The sequence below is a fragment of the Ahaetulla prasina genome, chromosome 4 (genome assembly GCF_028640845.1).
Source record: "Ahaetulla prasina isolate Xishuangbanna chromosome 4, ASM2864084v1, whole genome shotgun sequence".
Taxonomy (NCBI): Eukaryota; Metazoa; Chordata; class Lepidosauria; order Squamata; family Colubridae; genus Ahaetulla; species Ahaetulla prasina.
Window position 1 is genome coordinate 54919325 of NC_080542.1, and position 14601 is coordinate 54933925.

Sequence of the window (14601 nt, forward strand, 5' to 3'; positions counted from 1 at the left end):
TCACCTTGGCCTGTTTCTGTTAATTCTCCTTTCAAGTCTTAAATAATAAAACAAAAACCAACTTTCACTTTACACACAACAGAACACAACACAACTGACTCACACGCAATGTAAAACAGTTGACTTGAGCCAAAATGGCCCTGCAACAAGCAGGAACCTCACAGCCACAAAAAGCTCAGAAACCAACTTTCAGACTTTTTCCACACAAAAGGCCGCGTAAAATCTTGCAATATTTTGTGTGTTTGTGCAGCTAGAGTGAAGCACTACAGAAACACACCAAATCTTAGAAAGCTGCACAAATGATTTATTTTATTATTTTATTTTATTTATGTTTTTAGAGAAGAGCAGCTAAATTTAAAACTTCCTAAACTTTAATGGCTATTTCTAAGAAACTCCTACAAAATCCCAATTAACTATCTTTTAAAGCTCCCCAAAAAAATCCCAGTTACTTACGCAACCGAAGGCACCAGGCAGGCAGGCTGTTTACGTTGCTTACCACAGAGATTGATTGCAGGCAGATTCAGTTGCTAGCTGATGAAATTGATTGTAGAGATTGCGGCCGGCGAAGCAAGGCAAGAAAAACGAGCGAGCAGGAAAGAAGCATCAAGCGGCCAAGGTGGCATTGGGTGACCGGATGATTGAATCGGCATGGGCGGGGATGGCAAGGATTTTGCTACGGTTCTCAAACCACTGTCACCATCACTCCTCCCAGATCACCAATACTCCATCCAGTATCAACCATCTAAAATTCACTCCTCTTTTAATTAAATACTTTGTCAAAAAATGGTTTTCTTTACTTAAATCTCTAACGCTTCTCAGAATTTGTTTGAACACTACTATTTCTCTATCTTTATACTTCCTCAGGTTATCGCTTGTTCTCTGCATGATCTCTGTTTTTATTACTTTAGTGAAGATAACATGCACCTCTCTAGGTAATTTGTTTCTCATTGTGTATCTAGTATGCACTCTAAATATTTCAGTAATATTATACAGAATGTTTTTAGATTCCTCCATCGCTTCCAACAACATATCTGCAATTATCTCCGCTAGGTTTCCTCCTTTTTCTTCTTGCGTATTCTGAAATAATCATCTGCCCTATCCATTTCTAAGGAGATACTTGATTTTTCTCTATTTTTGTCTGCCACTGTAAATCTATAATCCAACCAGGGGTGAAATACAAAAATTTTCCTTACCAGTTCTGTGGGCTCGGTTTAATTGGCGGGCGTGGCTTGGTGGTCAAGTGACCGAGTGAGCGTGTTCAAGTCGAAGTCACTTCTTTGCCCTTTTTTGATCTACAAGGAGAAGATATAAAAATTATTTCATGCAATCAATACTTAAATAATAAGTCAAAACCCAACTTTCACACTTTACACACACAACAGAGAACAACACAACTGACTCACATGCAATGTAAAACAGCTGCACTTGACCCAAAATGGCTCCTGCAAAAGCAGGAACCTCACATAGCCACAAAAGCTCAAAACAAACTTTCGCACTTTTACGCACAAAATGCCACCTACAGCTTTGCAAGATTTTGTGTGTTTGTGTAGTTAGAGTGAAACACTACAGAAACACACCAAATCTTAGAAAGTTGCACAAATATGTTATTTTATTAATTTATTTATATTTTTAGATAACAGCAGCTAAATTTAAAACTTCTTAAAATTTAAATGGCTATGTCTAAAAAAAAAGAAAACTCTTACAAAAAACCCAATTAAATATTTATTTTAAAGCTCCCCACAAAAAAGTTGCAGAGGATGACCTTGAGGACAATGCTGATGTTGTTTTCTTCATCTTGTAACGTCTGGATATTTGAATTCCACCGGATATAGCTCATAGTATTTCCAAGCCAATTTATAGCCAAATATAGGCCGCAAAAAAAATCACAAGAAAGACAAAAAGAAAAAGAAAACTTGAAAACCAAAGTGGTAACAAAAATACTAAAAAAAAAAAAACAGCAGCCAAATAGCCAAATAATTTATTAATCCAAATCCATATCTCAGAGTTTTTCTTGCTTCTTTTCTTCAGGTTCTTGTAACCTTAATCCAATTGCCTCAGAGAGAGGAAAAATACCCCAAATTACAATTATTCAAAAAAAAAAAAGCATTCACAATGTTACCACCTGTCAGCAAATAGTTATAGGTAAAAAATATAGAAGTGCTAACAGCCACTTCAAAAGAAAAACGTAACAACCATATTTCAAAGTGCCTCCAAAAAGAAGAGGAAGGAAAAAGTTTCACCTTGGCCTGTTTCTGTTAATTCTCCTTTCAAGTCTTAAATAATAAAACAAAAACCAACTTTCGCAGTTTACACACACAACAGAGAACAACACAACTGACTCACACGCAATGTAAAACAGTTGACTTGAGCCAAAGGGCCCTTGCAACAAGCAGGAACCTCACAGCCACAAAAAGCTCAAAACCAACTTTCACACTTTTTCCACACACGCTAAAATCTTGCAATATTTTGTGTGTTTGTGCAGCTAGAGTGAATACTACAGAAACACACCAAATCTTAGAAAGCTGCACAAATGATTTATTTTATTTTATTTTATTTATGTTTTTAGAGAAGAGCAGCTAAATTTAAAACTTCCTAAACTTTAATGGCTATTTCTGAAAACTCTACAAAATCCCAATTAACTATCTTTTTAAAGCTCCCCCGCCAAAAAAATCACAGTTACTTACGCAACCGAAGGCACCAGGCAGGCAGGCTGTTTACGTTGCTTACCACAGAGATTGATTGCAGGCAGGCAGATTCAGTTGCTAGCTGATGAAATTGATTGTAGAGATTGCGGCCGGCGAAGCAAGGCAAGAAAAACGAGCGAGCAGGAAAGAAGCATCAAGCGGCCAAGGTGGCAATTGGGTGACCGGGCGATTGAATCGGCATGGGCGGGGATGGCAAGGATTTTTGCTACCGGTTCTCCAAACCACTGTCACTATCGCTCCTCCCAGATCACCAATACTTCATCCAGTATCAACCATCTAAAATTCACTCCTCTTTTAATTAAATACTTTGTCAAAAAATGGTTTTCTTTACTTAAATCTCTAACGCTTCTCAGAATTTGTTTGAACACTACTATTTCTCTATCTTTATACTTCCTCAGGTTATCGCTTGCTCTCTGCATGATCTCTGTTTTTATTACTTTCTTAGTGAAGCTAACATGCACCTCTCTAGGTAATTTGTTTCTCATTGTGTATCTAGTATGCACTCTAAATATTTCAGTAATATTATACAGAATGTTTTCCTTAGATTCCTCCATCGCTTCCAACAACAGATCTGCCATTATCTCCGCTAGGTTTCTTCCTTTTTCTTCTTGCGTATTCTGAAATAATCATCTGCCCTATCCATTTCTAAGGAGATACTTGATTTTTCTCTATTTTTGTCTGCCACTGTAAATCTATAATCCAACCAGGGGTGAAATACGAAAATTTTCCTTACCAGTTCTGTGGGCTCGGTTTGATTGGCGGGCGTGGCTTGGTGGTCAAGTGACCGAGTGAGCATGTTCAAGTCGAAGTCACTTCTTTGCCCTTTTTTGACCTACAAGGAGACGATATAAAAATTATTTCATGCAATCAATACTTAAATAATAAGTCAAAACCCAACTTTCACACTTTACAAACACACAACAGAGAACAACACAACTGACTCACATGCAATGTAAAACAGCTGCACTTGACCCAAAATGGCTCCTGCAAAAAGCAGGAACCTCACATAGCCACAAAACGGTCAAAAACAAACTTTCGCACTTTTTACGCACAAAATGCCACCTACAGCTTTGCAAGATTTTGTGTGTTTGTGTAGCTAGAGTGATATACTACAGAAACACACCAAGTCTTAGAAAGTTGCACAAATATGTTATTTTATTAATTTATTTATATTTTTAGATAACAGCAGCTAAATTTAAAACTTTCTAAAATTTAAATGGCTATGTCTAAAAAAAAAGAAAACTCGTACAAAAAACCCAATTAAATATTTATTTTAAAGCTCCCCCCAAAAGAAGTTGCAGAGGATGACCTTGAGGACAATGCTGATGTTGTTTTCTTCATCTTGTAACGGCTTGATATTTGAATCCCACCGAATATAGCTCATAGTATTTTCAAGCCAATTTATAGCCATATATAGGCCCGCCAAAAAAAACCCACAACAAAGACAAAAAGAAAAAGAAAACTTGAAAACCAAAGTGGTAACAAAAATGCTAAAAAAAAAAAACAGCAGCCAAATAGCTTTTTAATCCAAATCCATATCTCAGAGTTTTTCTTGCTTCTTTTCTTCAGGTTCTTGTAACCTTAATCCAATTGCCTCAGAGAGAGGAAAAATACCCCAAATTACAATTATTCCAAAAAAAAAAAAAAAAAAAGCATTCACAATGTTACCACCTGTCAGCAAAAAGTTATAGGTAAAAAATATAGAAGTGCTAACAGCCGCTTAAAAAGAAAAACGTAACAGCCATATTTCAAAGTGCCTCCAAAAAGAAGAGGAAGGAAAAAGTTTCATCTTGGCCTGTTTCTGTTAATTCTCCTTTCAAGTCTTAAATAATAAAACAAAAACCAACTTTCGCAGTTTACACACACAACAGAACACAACACAATTGACTCACACGCAATGTAAAACAGCTGACTTGAGCCAAAAGGGCCCTTGCAACAAGCAGGAACCTCACACAGCCACAAAAAGCTCAAAAACCAACTTTCACACTTTTTCCACACAAAAGGCCGCCTAAAACCTTGCAATATTTTGTGTGTTTGTGCAGCTAGAGTGAAGCACTACAGAAACACACCAAATCTTAGAAAGTTGCACAAATGTTTTATTTTATTATTTTATTTTATTTATGTTTTTATAGAAGAGCAGCTAAATTTAAAACTTCTTAAACTTTTAATGGCTATTTCTGGGGGGGGGGGAAGAAAGCTCCTACAAAATCCCAATTAACTATCTTTTTAAAGCTCCCCCGCCAAAAAAAATCCCAGTTACTTACACAACCGAAGGCACAAGGCAGGCAGGCAGGCTGTTTACGTTGCTTACCACAGAGATTGATTGCAGGCAGGCAGATTCAGTTGCTAGCTGATGAAATTGATTGTAGAGATTGCGGCCGGCGAAGCAAGGCAAGAAAAACGAGCGAGCAGGAAAGAAGCATCAAGCGGCCAAGGTGGCAATTGGGTGACCGGGCGATTGAATCGGCATGGGCGGGGATGGCAGGGATTTTTGCTATCGGTTCTCCAAACCACTGTCACCATCGCTCCTCCCAGATCACCAATACTTCATCCAGTATCAACCATCTAAAATTCACTCCTCTTTTAATTAAATACTTTGTCAAAAAATGGTTTTCTTTACTTAAATCTCTAACACTTCTCAGAATTTGTTTGAACACTACTATTTCTCTATCTTTATACTTCCTCAGGTTATCGCTTGCTCTCTGCATGATCTCTGTTTTTATTACTTTCTTAGTGAAGCTAACATGCACCTCTCTAGGTAATTTGTTTCTCATTGTGTATCTAGTATGCATTCTAAATATTTCAGTACTATTATACAGAATGTTTTCCTTAGATTCCTCCATTGCTTCCAACAACAGATCTGCCATTATCTCCGCTAGGTTTCCTCCTTTTTCTTCTTGCGTATTCTGAAATAATCATCTGCCCTATCCATTTCTAAGGAGATACTTGATTTTTCTCTATTTTTGTCTGCCACTGTAAATCTATAATCCAACCAGGGGTGAAATACGAAAATTTTCCTTACCAGTTCTGTGGGCTCGGTTTAATTGGCGGGCGTGGCTTGGTAGTCAAGTGACCGAGTGAGTGTGTTCAAGTCGGAGTTACTTCTTTGCCCTTTTTTGACCTACAAGGAGAAGATATAAAATTATTTCATGCAATCAATACTTAAATAATAAGTCAAAACCCAACTTTCACACTTTACAAACACACAACAGAGAACAACACAACCGACTCACATGCAATGTAAAACAGCTGCACTTGACCCAAAGTGGCCTCTGCAAAAAGCAGGAACCTCACATAGCCACAAAAAGCTCAAAAACAAACTTTCACACTTTTTACGCACAAAATGCCACCTACAGCTTTGCAAGATTTTGTGTGTTTGTATAGCTAGAGTGATATACTACAGAAACACACCAAATCTTAGAAAGTTGCACAAATATGCTATTTTATTGTTTTATTTATATTTTTAGATAACAGCAGCTAAATTTAAAACTTCCTAAAATTTAAATGGCTATGTCTAAAAAAAAAGAAAACTCTTACAAAAAACCCAATTAAATATTTATTTTAAAGCTCCTCCCAAAAAAAGTTGCAGAGGATGACCTTGAGGACAATGCTGATGTTGTTTTCTTCATCTTGTAACGTCTGGATATTTGAATTCCACTGAATATAGCTCATAGTATTTCCAAGCCAATTTATAGCCAAATATAGGCCCGCCAAAAAAAACCCACAACAAAGACCAAAAGAAAAAGAAAACTTGAAAACCAAAGTGGTAACAAAAATGCTAAAAAAAAAACAGCAGCCAAATAGCTTTTTAATCGAAATCCATATCTCAGAGTTTTTCTTGCTTCTTTTCTTCAGGTTCTTGTAACCTTAATCCAATTGCCTCAGAGAGAGGAAAAATACCCCAAATTACAATTATTCCAAAAAAAAAAAAAAAGCATTCACAATGTTACCACCTGTCAGCAAATAGTTATAGGTAAATCTATAATCGAACCAGGGATGAAATACAAAAATTTTCCCTACAGGTTCTGTGGGCTCAGTTTAATTGGCGGGCGTGGCTTGGTGGTCAAGTGACCGAGTGAGCGTGTTCAAGTCGAAGTCACTTCTTTTCTTTTTTTTTTGTCCTACAAAAAGAAAATATGACAATTATTTCATGCAATAAATACTTAAATAAACAAAGCACACAAAACAATAAGAGGCACACAGATACTTACATAAGAGCAATAAAAGTGATGTCTTCAACGTCGCTTCTTGCACCACTGATAATAATGACCTACAAGGAGAAGATATCCCAATTATGACGTGCAAGCCATACTTAAATAAATGAAGTACACAAAACAATAAGAGGCATACAGATACTTACATAAAAGTGATGTCTTCAACCTCGATTCTTGCACCAATGATAATAATGACCTACAAGGAGAAGATATAAAAATTATTTCATGCAATCAATACTTAAATAATAAGTCAAAATCCAACTTTCACACTTTACAAACACACAACAGAGAACAACACAACTGACTCACATGCAATGTAAAAAAGCTGCACTTGATCCAAAATGGCCCCTGCAAAAACTTCCAAATATTTAAACGGCTACGTCCAAAAAAAAAGAAAATTCTTACAAAAAAACCAATTGACTATTTATTTTAAAGCTCCCCCCAAAAGAAGTTGCAGAGGATGACCCTGAGGACAATGCTGATGTTGTTTTCTTCATCTTGTAACTTCTTGATATTTGTAATCCACCGAATATAGCTCATAGTATTTATATCCAAATATAGGCCCGCCCCCCCCCCAAAAAAATCACAAGACAGACAAAAAGAAAAAGAAAAATAGAAAACCAAAGTGGTAACCAAAATGATAAAAAAGAAAAAAGAGCAGCCCAAAAGTTTTGTAATCCAAATCCAAATCTCAGAGTTTTTCTTGCTTCTTTTCTTCAGTTTCTTCTTACCTTAATCCAATTTGCCTCAGAGAGAGGAAAAATACCCCAAATTACAATTATTCCAAAAAAAGAATTCACAACCTTACCACCTGGCAGTAAAAAAATATAGGTAGAAAAATTAGAAACGGTAACAGCCACCTAAAAAGAAAAACGTTACAGCGGTATTTCAAAGTGCCTCCAAAAAGAAGAAGAAAAAAGAGTTTCACCTTGGCCTGTTTCTGTTATTTCTCCTTTCAAGTCCCAAGAGCTACACTATTCAAATAAAAAACAACAACAAAGCTTCCAGTACTCCGCTCTCTGACAATCGAAACAACTTCTTATCAATTTAATTTGCAGGCTCCCATTCCTTCGGATGTCTTGTGACGTGAGTGAGACCAGCCATGCTTACCAAACGTGGTAAAGGGATGTGAGCCTGGCTTCCCTTTATAATTTGTTACTTTGTCCCTTTAGCTCAGCATTTTGTAGCCCAAATATGCCCACTCACTTTTCGGAGAGCTTAAATGACCTCCCTGCTAAAGGGTTTCACTTTATGAGCAAGAGTTGGCTGCTGATAGTTGTCATTGCATTTTAACTATTTTAATTCCTCAAGGTGCTCTCGCACCCTGACTGATTTGTAGCTGGGTTGCAAGTATTTGTAATCTAGGGAGGGCACCTTTTTGCAAGCAAAGAAGCTTTTTCTATTTTTATACCGGTAATCCTTGACTTACAACAGTTCATTTAGTAACCGTTCAATGGCCCTGAAAAAAGTGACTTGTGACCAGGGGTGAAATCTAAAAATTTTCCCTACCGGTTCTGTGGGCGTGGCTTAATTGGTGGGTGTGGCTTCCTGACCGGGTGGGCGTGGCTGGGTGGTCAGGTGACTGGTGGGCATGGCCAAGTCAACATCACTTCTTTGCCCTTTTTGGAGCTTTAAAAAGAATATACCAAATATTTCATGCAATCAATACTTAAATAATAAGCGAGGTACACAAAACAGTAAGAGGTACACAAATACTTACAGAAGAGCAATAAAAGTGTTGTCTTCAACGACGCTTCTTGCACCAAGGATAATAACGACCTGCAAGGAGATATACCATGATAGACAAATTTAGCCATTTAATACGTAAATAAGAATAACAGAGGTACACAAAACAGTAAAAAAACAACAAAAGAGGTACTTAAATACTTACATAAAACTGTTAGTCGTCTTTAGCTATGAGATGTTTCCACATAGCTATTTCAGTGGCACTCTCCTCACTTCCACTTTTCTTGCACTTGATGCTTGGATCATTGGCTGAGCGATGGTGTTCTCTGAACCATTTTTTCACTGCAAGAATAGGATCCCATTTTGGAAGAGATAGTCCAGTAACGCTGATGGTCATGAGGCTGGTTAGATTGGAAACGGCTAGGTGACTTCTGCTCTCTGAAATATCAGGTTCACTTTAGAAAAACCCCTTTCCACTTCTCAGAACTCGCTGCAATTGTTGTGACAATATCTTTTGCTTTTTTGATACTCTCAGGAATTGCATACCTCTTCGGATCTTTCAAGATATTCTCCACAAAATCTCTGTGGTCATCGATGTCAATTTTGAAGTTGAAAATGTCTCTGAATGTGCGCAGTTGTTTTTCAGCTGCTGCCTATGGAAGGACTATTTCCTCAACATCCCTTTATTCTGGCATCAAAAACTGTAGAAACTGTAGTTTATTTGGGTGTCTTGCAGTTGGTTCCCAGTTTTTAAATGCTCACAGTCCATCAGTCGTTTACCCCAATTTTTGATGATACTTTGTAAAAGTCTTTCTCGATGAAGACCAACAAATCGATCATTTTTTATGATCTTTATATTCCTGAAGGTTTCTGAGGTAATTAGTCCTTCAACTTTCTTTCGCCCTTTCCCTTTGTTAGCAGTTCAAATGCCTTTATTGATCTTCTCACCATTTTTTCAGCTTTTATTATATCGGTATTGCGTGCTTGCAGTGCAGTTGAAAGAAGTGAAATTTATTCCAAAACGTCTATCATCAATGCCAAATCATTTAAGAAATGTTTATTTTCCAGACGGGCAGCCATATCCGAGTATTTTGCATTCGCATGAAAGTATTGCTGTAGCACAGGATAAGCATGCCAGACATCTATGGTGGCCCTTAAACTACAGGTAGCCTATCTTGGCTCAAAACCACCAATCCTTATGATGTTAATATCAAGTTCTTCAGCTATTTCACAAGTTCAATTCGGTTTTATTCGATTGCTGGAAAATGGAGCATATCTTATCAATACAATTTTAAAATGATTGCTTTATTTCCTTTATGGCGTCATCTAAAACAAGTTGGAGGCGATGGTTCAAGCAGTGCCATATGATGATATTTGGAAACTCTTTGGCTTTTCTGGTGCTCACTCCAGATTTTCTCCCAAGCATAACGCTGGCACCATCAGAGCAGAACGCTATTACATTTTTTTGTAGGTAGTCCCAGGTAAATCCAACCTTATGTAAACTTTCAAAAACTGCAGAACGTATTGTCCCTGCATCTTGTTTCTTCAATTCAACCAGCTCGATAAAAATTGTTGGTGGGTCCTCTGAGTCCTCAACTTTTAAGAAAACTATCAGAACTGGTTTGCAGGATACTGTTGAGGCTTCATCAATGATCAGACATATTTTCAGATTCTGTGCAATGGTGCTGGAAAACATTTGGGTTTTAATTTCGTTTGCAATGCACTCAACTATTTTGACAACTGCAGTCTTGAATGCAACCCTACTCCCAGATCTAGTCCATTTTCAGTTTGTAATTCTATCAATTCCTCGATGCTTGAAATTGGTCTGCGTGCTTTTGCCAGGCTGTAAACAGTTTTGAACATTTTAAAAGTGGTGGCAAATTGCATTTCAGAAATCTTATCCATTGCTTTTGTTATGGCTTCCTGCTCAGCTTGTATGACGTTGTCTCTACAAATGGCATGCGATTTCGATACAAAATGTTCTCTCATTTTCTTCCGTAGAAACGCCTGGTGCTCTTCCTTCTTTTTCCTAGCTGGCTCAATCTTGAAAAGCTTCCACTCTTTGCTTACATGAATACCGCTCTCCATTGAGAAGCCATGTTCTGCACAGTATTTACAACCTAGTTTCTTGTTTGAACTTCCAACCTGTCATGTTTCTCTTGGAAGTAGCTGTACTGTTGCATGGTCCAGCCGTCTGGAAGAATGGTTCAGATTTCAGATGCGGCGGGTGACTCTGTACTCGCTTTGCTGTTTTGTCTGGTTTCAGGTGGTGGTGCTTGTGGCGCTGGGGATGGTTCTTGTTCACTTCTGCTGGTTGTTGTTCATGTTTTGGTTTCTTGGCCAAGAAACCCGTCAAAGTCTGTTGCCTTTTCATCCTTCCGGTTAAAGGAAGCAGCTACTGCAAAAAGGAAAAAAGGAGCTTAGTTAGCTGATGACGCACGATGTAAAAGCGCACAAAAGCCACAAAAAGCCCAAAAAACAACTTTTACACTTTACACACACAACACAACACAACAGACTCACCCACAATGTAAAAGCAGCTGTGCTTGACCCACAATGGCCCCTGCAACAAGCAGGAATGCCATATAGCCACAAAAAGCCCCAAAACAACTTTTGCACTTTGCACACATACAACACAGGAGTTTTAAAAAAAGAAAACTCCTTAAAAAAACCCAATTGACTTTATTTTAAAGCTCCCTGCAAAAGAAGTTGCAGAGGATGACCCTGAGGACAATGCTGATGTTGTTTTCTTCATCTTGTAACGTCTTGATATTTGTAATCCACCGAATATAGCTCGTAGTATTTCCAAGCCAATTTATATCCAAATATAGGCCCGCCCCCTCCCAAAAAAAATCACAAGAAAGACAAAAAGAAAAAGAAAAATAGAAAACCAAAGTGGTAACCAAAATGATAAAAAAGAAAAAAGAGCAGCCCAAAAGTTTTGTAATCCAAATCCAAATCTCAGAGTTTTTCTTGCTTCTTTTCTTCAGTTTCTTCTTACCTTAATCCAATTTGCCTCAGAGAGAGGAAAAATACCCCAAATTACAATTATTCCAAAAAAAGAATTCACAACCTTACCACCTGGCAGTAAAAAAATATAGGTAGAAAAATTAGAAACGGTAACAGCCACCTAAAAAGAAAAACGTTACAGCGGTATTTCAAAGTGCCTCCAAAAGAAGAAGAAAAAGAGTTTCACCTTGGCCTGTTTCTGTTATTTCTCCTTTCAAGTCCCAAGAGCTACACTATTCAAATAAAAACAACAACAAAGCTTCCAGTACTCCGCTCTCTGACAATCAAACAACTTCTTATCAATTTAATTTGCAGGCTCCATTCCTTCGGATGTCTTGTGACGTGAGTGAGACCAGCCATGCTTACCAAACGTGGTAAAGGGATGTGAGCCTGGCTTCCTTTATAATTTGTTACTTTGTCCCTTTAGCTCAGCATTTTGTAGCCCAAATATGCCCACTCACTTTTCGGAGAGCTTAAATGACCTCCCTGCTAAAGGGTTTCACTTTATGAGCAAGAGTTGGCTGCTGATAGTTGTCATTGCATTTTAACTATTTTAATTCCTCAAGGTGCTCTCGCACCCTGACTGATTTGTAGCTGGGTTGCAAGTATTTGTAATCTAGGGAGGGCACCTTTTTGCAAGCAAAGAAGCTTTTTCTATTTTTATACCGGTAATCCTTGACTTACAACAGTTCATTTAGTAACCGTTCAATGGCCCTGAAAAAAGTGACTTGTGACCAGGGGTGAAATCTAAAAATTTTCCCTACCGGTTCTGTGGGCGTGGCTTAATTGGTGGGTGTGGCTTCCTGACCGGGTGGGCGTGGCTGGGTGGTCAGGTGACTGGTGGGCATGGCCAAGTCAACATCACTTCTTTGCCCTTTTTGGAGCTTTAAAAAGAATATACCAAATATTTCATGCAATCAATACTTAAATAATAAGCGAGGTACACAAAACAGTAAGAGGTACACAAATACTTACAGAAGAGCAATAAAAGTGTTGTCTTCAACGACGCTTCTTGCACCAAGGATAATAACGACCTGCAAGGAGATATACCATGATAGACAAATTTAGCCATTTAATACGTAAATAAGAATAACAGAGGTACACAAAACAGTAAAAAAACAACAAAAGAGGTACTTAAATACTTACATAAAACTGTTAGTCGTCTTTAGCTATGAGATGTTTCCACATAGCTATTTCAGTGGCACTCTCCTCACTTCCACTTTTCTTGCACTTGATGCTTGGATCATTGGCTGAGCGATGGTGTTCTCTGAACCATTTTTTCACTGCAAGAATAGGATCCCATTTTGGAAGAGATAGTCCAGTAACGCTGATGGTCATGAGGCTGGTTAGATTGGAAACGGCTAGGTGACTTCTGCTCTCTGAAATATCAGGTTCACTTTAGAAAAACCCCTTTCCACTTCTCAGAACTCGCTGCAATTGTTGTGACAATATCTTTTGCTTTTTTGATACTCTCAGGAATTGCATACCTCTTCGGATCTTTCAAGATATTCTCCACAAAATCTCTGTGGTCATCGATGTCAATTTTGAAGTTGAAAATGTCTCTGAATGTGCGCAGTTGTTTTTCAGCTGCTGCCTATGGAAGGACTATTTCCTCAACATCCCTTTATTCTGGCATCAAAAACTGTAGAAACTGTAGTTTATTTGGGTGTCTTGCAGTTGGTTCCCAGTTTTTAAATGCTCACAGTCCATCAGTCGTTTACCCCAATTTTTGATGATACTTTGTAAAAGTCTTTCTCGATGAAGACCAACAAATCGATCATTTTTTATGATCTTTATATTCCTGAAGGTTTCTGAGGTAATTAGTCCTTCAACTTTCTTTCGCCCTTTCCCTTTGTTAGCAGTTCAAATGCCTTTATTGATCTTCTCACCATTTTTTCAGCTTTTATTATATCGGTATTGCGTGCTTGCAGTGCAGTTGAAAGAAGTGAAATTTATTCCAAAACGTCTATCATCAATGCCAAATCATTTAAGAAATGTTTATTTTCCAGACGGGCAGCCATATCCGAGTATTTTGCATTCGCATGAAAGTATTGCTGTAGCACAGGATAAGCATGCCAGACATCTATGGTGGCCCTTAAACTACAGGTAGCCTATCTTGGCTCAAAAACCCGACCAATCCTTATGATGTTAATATCAAGTTCTTCAGCTATTTCGTCAAGTTCAATTCGGTTTTTATTCGATTGCTGGAAAATGGAGCATATCTTATCAATACAATTTTTAAAATGATTGACTTGCTTTATTTCCTTTATGGCGTCATCTAAAACAAGTTGGAGGCGATGGTTCAAGCAGTGCCATATGATGATATTTGGAAACTCTTTGGCTTTTCTGGTGCTCACTCCAGATTTTCTCCCAAGCATAACGCTGGCACCATCAGAGCAGAACGCTATTACATTTTTTTGTAGGTAGTCCCAGGTAAATCCAACCTTATGTAAACTTTCAAAAACTGCAGAACGTATTGTCCCTGCATCTTGTTTCTTCAATTCAACCAGCTCGATAAAAATTGTTGGTGGGTCCTCTGAGTCCTCAACTTTTAAGAAAACTATCAGAACTGGTTTGCAGGATACTGTTGAGGCTTCATCAATGATCAGACATATTTTCAGATTCTGTGCAATGGTGCTGGAAAACATTTGGGTTTTAATTTCGTTTGCAATGCACTCAACTATTTTGACAACTGCAGTCTTGAATGCAACCCTACTCCCAGATCTAGTCCATTTTCAGTTTGTAATTCTATCAATTCCTCGATGCTTGAAATTGGTCTGCGTGCTTTTGCCAGGCTGTAAACAGTTTTGAACATTTTAAAAGTGGTGGCAAATTGCATTTCAGAAATCTTATCCATTGCTTTTGTTATGGCTTCCTGCTCAGCTTGTATGACGTTGTCTCTACAAATGGCATGCGATTTCGATACAAAATGTTCTCTCATTTTCTTCCGTAGAAACGCCTGGTGCTCTTCCTTCTTTTCCTAGCTG

General features: G+C 37.8%; 1 protein-coding gene and 2 long non-coding RNA genes across 5 annotated transcripts in view; 1 reads left to right on the forward strand and 2 right to left on the reverse strand.

Moving 5' to 3' along the window:
* IFI35 (interferon induced protein 35) overlaps positions 1 to 14601 on the forward strand; it is a 240233-nt gene that overhangs the window by 147885 nt on the left and 77747 nt on the right. The gene's annotated exons all lie outside the window — the stretch shown is intronic.
* On the reverse strand, positions 1019 to 9751 carry LOC131198505 (uncharacterized). Of its 3 annotated transcripts, none has more exons than XR_009155101.1 (8): positions 8811 to 9751; positions 8640 to 8698; positions 7066 to 7115; positions 6917 to 6975; positions 6303 to 6826; positions 5728 to 5826; positions 3439 to 3537; positions 1019 to 1292 (listed from the first exon to the last, which is right to left on the reverse strand). It is a non-coding gene; the product is annotated as an uncharacterized LOC131198505 (long non-coding RNA). The 3 variants fall into 3 exon arrangements; XR_009155100.1 differs by having other exon boundaries at positions 4015 to 5826; XR_009155099.1 differs by having other exon boundaries at positions 3439 to 5826.
* LOC131198506 (uncharacterized) lies at positions 9931 to 14580 on the reverse strand. The gene is made up of 3 exons (XR_009155102.1): positions 12761 to 14580; positions 12590 to 12648; positions 9931 to 11003 (listed from the first exon to the last, which is right to left on the reverse strand). It is a non-coding gene; the product is annotated as an uncharacterized LOC131198506 (long non-coding RNA).